At 46.4% G+C, this 7,774-nt stretch overlaps 1 long non-coding RNA gene across 1 annotated transcript; it reads right to left on the minus strand.

The window, feature by feature from the left end:
• Positions 1–494: 494 nt before the first annotated feature.
• LOC137327657 (uncharacterized) lies at positions 495–7,272 on the minus strand. The gene is made up of 3 exons (XR_010964497.1): positions 7,112–7,272; positions 5,976–6,086; positions 495–2,273 (listed from the first exon to the last, which is right to left on the minus strand). It is a non-coding gene; the product is annotated as an uncharacterized lncRNA (long non-coding RNA).
• Positions 7,273–7,774: the final 502 nt, after the last annotated feature.

Raw genomic sequence — 7,774 nt, forward strand, 5'->3', positions numbered from 1 at the left:
GTGAGGGCCCCACTCCTAGGATCGCCTCCTCCCCACCCAGGCTCCAACTGGTGACTGGGTCTGTGTCGGAGTCTGTCTAATTCTCCGCCCTCCCCATTGGCGAACTGCCGCACAGATTCAGCGGTACAAGGGAACCTAAAAATAAGTCACAGGGAGCAAATTTAATTTAAGTTTAAAAAAAAGGGTAATGGAGAAAATAATGGGACTTAAGGTTGACAAATCTTCAGACCTGATGGTTTCCACCCTAGTGCATTAAAAGAATCAGGTGGGGAAATTTCAGCTACTTTTGTCATAATTTTCCAAAGCTCCCTAAGTTTGGGATTTCTGCCCTTGGATTGGAAATTTGCAAATGTAAGACAGGAGGGAAGGAGAAACCAGGAAACTACTGACCTGTTAGTTTAACATCAGTCGTAGGGAGGTTACTGGAATCTATCATTAGGAACAGTGACTGAGCATTTGAGCAATTTTGAGAGTCAGAATTTCTTGAGGTCACTAACATGGTCGACAGGGGAGTATCTATGGATGTTGTATATATGGACTTCCAGAAGACATTTTATAAGGTTCCGCTCAAGAGATTATTAGCAAAAATGAGAATGCATGGATATGGAGGTAACCTTAGGACATGGATTGAAAATTGTTTGGGAGGTAGGAGACAGGATCGTGACAAAGGGAATGTGCTCTGATTGGCAGAATGTGACAAGTTATGTTCCCCAGGGATCTGTACTGGGGCCTCAGCTTTTCACCACATATATCAATGACTTGGATGAAGGAATAGAGAGTTGTATATCCAAGTTTGCAAATGACCACCTAAGTTAGGAGGAAAATGAAGTTGTGTAGATGGGTGCGGGAAGTTACAAAGGGACATAGATATAGACAGATTATGTGAGTGGGCAAAACTGTGGCAGATGTAGTTCAATATGGGGAAGTATAAGGTAATCCACTTTGAATCCAAGGATGACAAATCGGAATATTTTCTAAATGACAAGAGACTAGAAACTGCAAAGGGATTTGGGTGTCCAGGTACACAAATCACTAAAAGCTAGTGCACAGGCACAAAAAGTTATCAAAAAGGCTAATGGATTGTTCACCTTTATCTCGAGGGTTAGAATACAAAAGGGAGAAAATTATGCTTCAGTTGTAAAGAGCCTTGGTCAGACTCCATCTGGAACATTGCATTCAGTTTTGGGTACCACACCTCAAGAAGGATATATTGGACATAGAGGGGTCCAAAATAATACCGGGGCTAAAAGGGTTAAATTATGAGGACAGATTGCATAAACTTGGGTTGTATTCCTTTGAATTGAGATGGTTGAGGGGTAATCTAATTGAGGTATTTAAAATTATAAAAGGATTCGATAGAGTAGATACGATGGGGGCATTGATTAAATTAAACGATTTTCAGGAGTGAAATCAGGAAGCACTTTTTCACACAAATGGTAGTGGAAATGTGGATCTCTCTCCCCCAAAAGTCTGATGATGCTGGGTCAAATGAAATTCTCAAGACTGAGATCCACAGATTTTTATTAGGTAAGGGTATCAAGGGATATGAATCAAAGACAGGTAAATAGAGTTGAGGTACAGATCAGCCATAATCTAATTAAATGGTAGAAATGACTCGAGGGGCTGGATGGTCTACTCCTGTTCCTACGTTTGGCACCCGCAACTCGCCAGCTGCATGTAAATAAGGCCCAGGCCTTAAAATGGCTTGGGCCCTATGGTGGGAACAACGAGCGTGTGGCAAGCACATGTTGCCCACCCACTGCCTCAGGTTAAAATTGCTCCCATTGAATTTATTAGTGAAGCCACAGTTGGAGTATTGCAGGCAATTCTGAACAGCAATAGAAAGGATAATCTGCAAGTGGCTATCACAGTAGAGACTAAAAGGTTATCTAAAATGGGATTGGATAAGTATTTGAAAAAGAAAAATATAAATATATATGGAAAAAGGGCAGGGAAATGAAATTAGAGTAGATAGCTCCAATTAAAGAGCTAGCATGATTCATGTCAGAATAGGATTCCTCGCCATCCTGTGCTTTCAGGGGTACAGCCCCATGGATAAAAGTAGCAGAGGTGGATGAAGACAACTCCTCGGTCCTGTCAAATCTTGCATTGCATAATATGACTCTGCCAGCTCATGTGAGGGCCTCCATTCCTAGGATTCCTTCCTCCCCGCCAAGGCTCCGATTGTTGGCTGGCTCTTTGTAGCAGTCAGTCCAATTTTCCGCCCTCCCCCACTGACGAGCTGCCGCACAGATTCAGCGGTTCAAGGGAACCTAAAAATAAGTCACAGGGAGCAACTTTAATTTAAGTTAAAAAGTAGTAATGGAGAAAATAAAGGGACTTAAGGATGACAAATCTCCAGGCCTGGTGGTTTCCATCCTAATATATTAAAGAATCAGGTGGGAAAATTGCAGATACTTTTGTCATAATTTTCCAAAACTCCCTAGGTTTGGGAATTCTGCCCTTGGATTGGAAATTTGGAAATGTTAATCAATTAATTAAGACAGGAGGGAGGGAGAAAACAGGAAACTACAGATCTGTCAGTTTAATGTCAGTCATGGGAAGTTATTAGAATCTATCATCAGGAACAGAGGGCTCGATTTTAGGATTGTGTTTCCGGCGGGTTCCCAGCGGGGTGGCCCCGAAAATCCCGATATCTGGTCACGTGACCGGATCGCGACGAAATCCCGGCCACTTCCGGGTACCGCGCTGACGTGCGGGGCTGCGCGCGCAAGCCCCGCTGGTGGGAATCCCGCAGGCAATTAAAGCCAGCGGGGTTCCACTTGAGAGTACTTACCTTGCTCGTTGTGGTCAGTTAATGAGCTGAAGCAGCTGTCAAAAGAGGAAGTGTGGGATTTTCGGTTCAAGGCAGTGAGTTTCCCACACTGGGGGAAACAGTCTCCCTCCAACCAGGCGTGTTGCAGCCAGCAGCCTGTGGCAGGTGCCAAGGTGCGCTCCACGGGGGAGAGCCCTCACCCATGCAGGAGGCCACCGCGTCACATAGGGAAACCCCTGCCCTCCACCACCCCCCGCCAAGCCAGAGGACAGACCGACACGAAACCGCAGCCCCAGTCCGAGGAACCACACACCTACCCTGCACAACCCCTCAGACCAACACCTGCCAGTTGGGTGGTGTGTGGAGACCCTCGGAGGACGAAGAGCATGACCAGCCCCAGCAGCCTCGCAGTCCACGCCGTCCGCCGCAGAGACGTGGATCCCCCCAACACGGTGTTGTTGCACGCCCACCTGCACAGCAGGAGGGAGGGCTACCGCAGAGAGAGACGCGTCGCAGAGGGCACTACCCTCGCCACAGGGTCCACAGACCGAGGCGCAGCTCCCCGGACCTCTCCGAGCAGCAGTGCACAGGGAGGCGCAGATTCGCTCGACATGTAGTCGTGGAGATCTGCAGCCTCTTTCATGCCGAGCTGCTCCTGGCTGGCCCCAGCACCAACTGCTTACCTGTCGCTGGCAAAGTCACCACTGCCCTCCACACCTTCTCCTCCACATCCTTCCAGGGTGCAGCCGGCCACACCGCCGATGTCTCTCAGTCGTCTGCGCGGACGAGCCCTGCAAATACACCTGCACCTACTCTGCAGTAACACGATGGGTGGCATCAGTGGTGGGTCCTCATAGTGATACCCAGGAGCGGGCATTATTGGACACAACGGACAGGATTCGCGGAGACATGGCAGTGGTGGTGTCAATATAATGTGTGCTGTTTGTTGCTCTGAAATTCAATATGGGTAACACCCATGACAAACCCTCACACACCCTTGTGCACCCCCTTCATGCTGACGAGACGTTTGCCTTACGCTGCCTACTGCACATATGTGATGCATGCCCTGTGGCTGCAGCACAGGTGGTGGCAGGTTGAGTGAGGCTGACCGTGAGGGAGATGCACGAGAGGGTGAGTATGGGATGGAGCAATGAGATTGTATGAGGATTGGGTTGCGTGTTAGTGGCAGGGTGAGTACTGGCGAGGTGAGTAGGTGGAGGTAAGATGAGGATGGGGTGTGAGTGGGTATGAAGGGTGATGTGACAGAATAGTGTTGGCGGTGCCGAAGGAGATGTGGGGTGGGGGCAGTGTTGTGGCAGACGGAGTGCAGGGGAAAGACTTCGTGTTCTCACTTTGGCTGACCTACTGCGGTCATTGCAGCGCCTCCTGCACTGTATGCAGGTGGGCGATATGTTGGTGGCGCAGGTGACCCCCTCTGCCACCTCGAGCCAGGCCTTCTTGGTGGCAGAGGCAGACCGCTTCCTCCCCCCCGCCGGGGGGAAGATCTGTGTCCTCCCCCTCCTCCTCACCCCATCTGATGATACCTGGGGTGAGGCATCATTAAACTGGGAGCAGCTTTCCCCCTGGGCTGCTCCATGCTGCAATTTGTCCCATTGGTTGCAGTATCTGTCAGTGGAGGACTGCCCCTTTAACTAGAGAGCCTCCAGCTGACAGATCGTACTGCGCATGCGCAGCCCGACCGACGCGCAGGCCAGCGCCGTGGACCCCGGAGGAGCAGGTAATTGATTCCTATTAGTGGGTTGCCTGCTACGATCGCGTGGGCAACCCACTAATTTCGCCGAGCGTGTTTACCACGTTCCCGGAGGACCACCCGCTGGGAACCCGCAGGCCTGCTAAATTCGAGCCCAGAGTGACTGAGCATTTGAACAAGCATGAGCTGATTCAAATCAGATTTTTTTTAGGTCACTAACATAGTAATTTTATGATTCTCATAAAAACACTGATTACACCAATTATTGGTGTGTAGAATTAAGTAATTTGATGCATTTTGTAAATCCTATATAGTTATCCTCAAGGGAAACATTAAAATGGCTTCTGTGGCATGCCTTAAACAATTATCTGAAAAGGGGGAATAAAAAGGCAAAAAAGCACAAAAAGATAACACTCAATGTTTCACTGTTTTTGCAGGCTGCAATGAATAGTTTTACAACATACTGAGGCTTTGGGAGAATCCATCCTTCAAATAGTGTGTTCAAAATAGACTTCGATATGCCAAATAGCCGAATGCTCCATAGGATATTATTTTGAATGAGAGGGGCATGTCAGTCATATGGTGGCCCCAGAACAATATGGCAAAAGACCTTCTGATGATTGAAAACAGCTCTGAATGGCAACATTTCAGAGTAATATGGAGAAAAGTTTAGTTTTTCCAGTATGGTGAGTCGACTGCCCAGACAGTCAACCTGCACCATTAATTTTGCCCATCCCTATCACGTTAGACTATCCACAAGTTTGTCTTTGGGTGTTCCCAAATTGCACAATGTAATATGTATTGTTAATCACCTACTTTAGCGGATGCACACTGTTGTCCACAAGGTTCTGGGATGGTGATGCTAAAAGGGTTGAATGGTTGAAACAGCTCCTTGTGTTTTGCTAATTTTCCCATACGTTTGTGATACCTCAAAGAAGGTCCTGTGGATAACCTGGCGATAGCTCTTTTGTTGCTCTGCTTCTCACTGTGGACTGCTCTCTTGGTGATTCTGGGCACCACACTTTAGGAAGGATGTCAAGGCCTTAAGAGGGTGCAGAAGAGATTTACTAGAATAGTACCAGGGATGAGGGACTTCAGTTATGTGGAAAGACTGTAGAAGCTGGGGTTATGCTCCTTAGAACAGAGGAGGTTAAGGGGAGATTTGATAGAGGTGTTCAAAATCATGAACGGTTTTGATGGAGTAAATAAGGAGAAACTGTTTCCAGTGGCATAAGTGTCGGTAACCAGAGGACACTGATTTAGGTTGTCGGCAAAAGAGCCAGAGGCAACATGAGGAAACAGTTTTTTAAGCAGTGAGTTGTAATGATTTGGAATGCTGGTGGAAACAGATTGAATAGTAATTTTCAAAAGGGAATTAGATAAATACTTGAAGGGTACAAATTTTCAGGGCAATGGGAAAAGAGCAGGCTTTCAAAGAGCTGGCACAGGCATGATGGGCCGAATAGTCTCCTCCTGTGCTGTACTTACTATGATACTATGATGTAAGTGTTCAGTAGCTATGCATGATTCTCATCACAATAGGATTCCTCGCCATCCTGTGCCTTTAAGGTTATAGTCCCAAGGATGAAGACAACTCCTCTGTGCAGAAAAGAGGCATATTATACAATTCAAGATTTGACAGCACAAATGCTTTGGAAACAGACTGCTATAGATACCATATAGGAAAACAATTCGATACACTGCAAACTAATATTGACATGCTGATAAAGGCAAATGTTAGGCACAGTACTTTCCAAACACTTTTGCTATACTGAAAAAAAAGACTGCCATCTACATAGCTTTAATTTACTCCAATGCAGTACTGAGGGAGTGCCACGCTGTCGGAGGTATCATCTTTTGGATGAGATATTAAACTGAGGCTCCATCTTTCCTCTCAAGTGGATGTAAAATATCCCAAGCCACTATTTCGAAGAAGAGCAGGGGAGTTCTAGCCAATAATTATCCCTCAAACCAACATCACAAAAACAGATTGTGGGTCCTTGCTGTGTGCAAATTGGCTGCCGTGATTCCTACATTACAACAGTGACTACACTTCAAAAGTACTTCATTGGCTATAAAGCACTTTGGGCCATCCTGAGGTCCTGAAAGGCGATATATAAATGCAAGTCTTTCTTTTCTTTAATCTCAGAAGTGTCTCAAAGTACTTCAAATACAATTAATTTCTTTGAAATGCAGTGACTGTTAGAAAGGGAAATGCAGCAGTCATTTGCAAACTGGATCCCATAAGCAGCAATTAGATGAACGACCAATTAATCTGTATCTGATAGTGCTGGCTGCGGGAATAATGTTGGCCACGACACCAGGAGACTGTTTAGAGAGAAAATAATGTATTTTAAACTTACTGGAGGTCTGAGACCCTAGGGAGGAACGTTTACCCCAGGAACTAATGAGCATTTAGCAATCGTTTTCAACAGCCATGTACTTTTTTTTTCCTGTATAGCCGAGCGTCCTCCGCCTTTTTCATTTTCGAAATCTGAAGTCAATTTTCTGCCTTTTCTCTCTCACGTTATGTCACATTTCATCAGCATTGTTAGGATTTGCCAGCACAGATTTTCACCTGTAAAGTCTCTGGAGCAAAATGGGTTAATACAGAAAAGAAATACCTCAGCCTTCCTGGCAGGTAGCTGCCTTTCTGACAGCGACACTTGGGTGATATCTCTGCGCTTTGTGGTGCTTCGTGCCGAGGTTGATAAAGTCGGGTGAGAACGATCGGCTATTTTGCACAGGCAATGCAATACTACAATGCAGTTTAGTTGTGGTCTGATCCAGTGATGGCGCAGAAACAATAAAGCGGAGGCTGCGGGTGCACAGCTCGAGCTGCCCGATGCACGCGCCCGTCGGCGGGCTCGCGGGCGGCCGTTGGAGGCAGGGCTATAAATTGGCGGGAACCGGTGGGCCACGCAAAGGGCAGTTAAGAGCAGAGCTAGAAAGTTAGGGTCTTAGACTGAAAAAAAAAAGGAACATTTACCTGAGGAAGGAGGAAGTCTCCGAAAGCTTGTGAATTTAAAATAAAATTGCTGGACTATAACTTGGTGTTGTAAAATTGTTTACAAGAAAAAAAGGAAAACATGCACCGGGTTAATGGAAGAAAGGCGAGTGGAAAAACAAAATGATTGCACGAGCAGTCACCCGAGATTCAATTGAGAAAGAAAAGTTATAACAACAACCATCGAAAATGCTGAAGAAAACAACTGAAGAATTGTGCGCCAGTGGTAACTTGGAGTGGACAGAGTGGTAGAACAGAAGCACATATTGGAAGAGCATAA

This window comes from Heptranchias perlo, chromosome 12 (genome assembly GCF_035084215.1).
Source record: "Heptranchias perlo isolate sHepPer1 chromosome 12, sHepPer1.hap1, whole genome shotgun sequence".
Lineage (NCBI taxonomy): Eukaryota > Metazoa > Chordata > Chondrichthyes > Hexanchiformes > Hexanchidae > Heptranchias > Heptranchias perlo.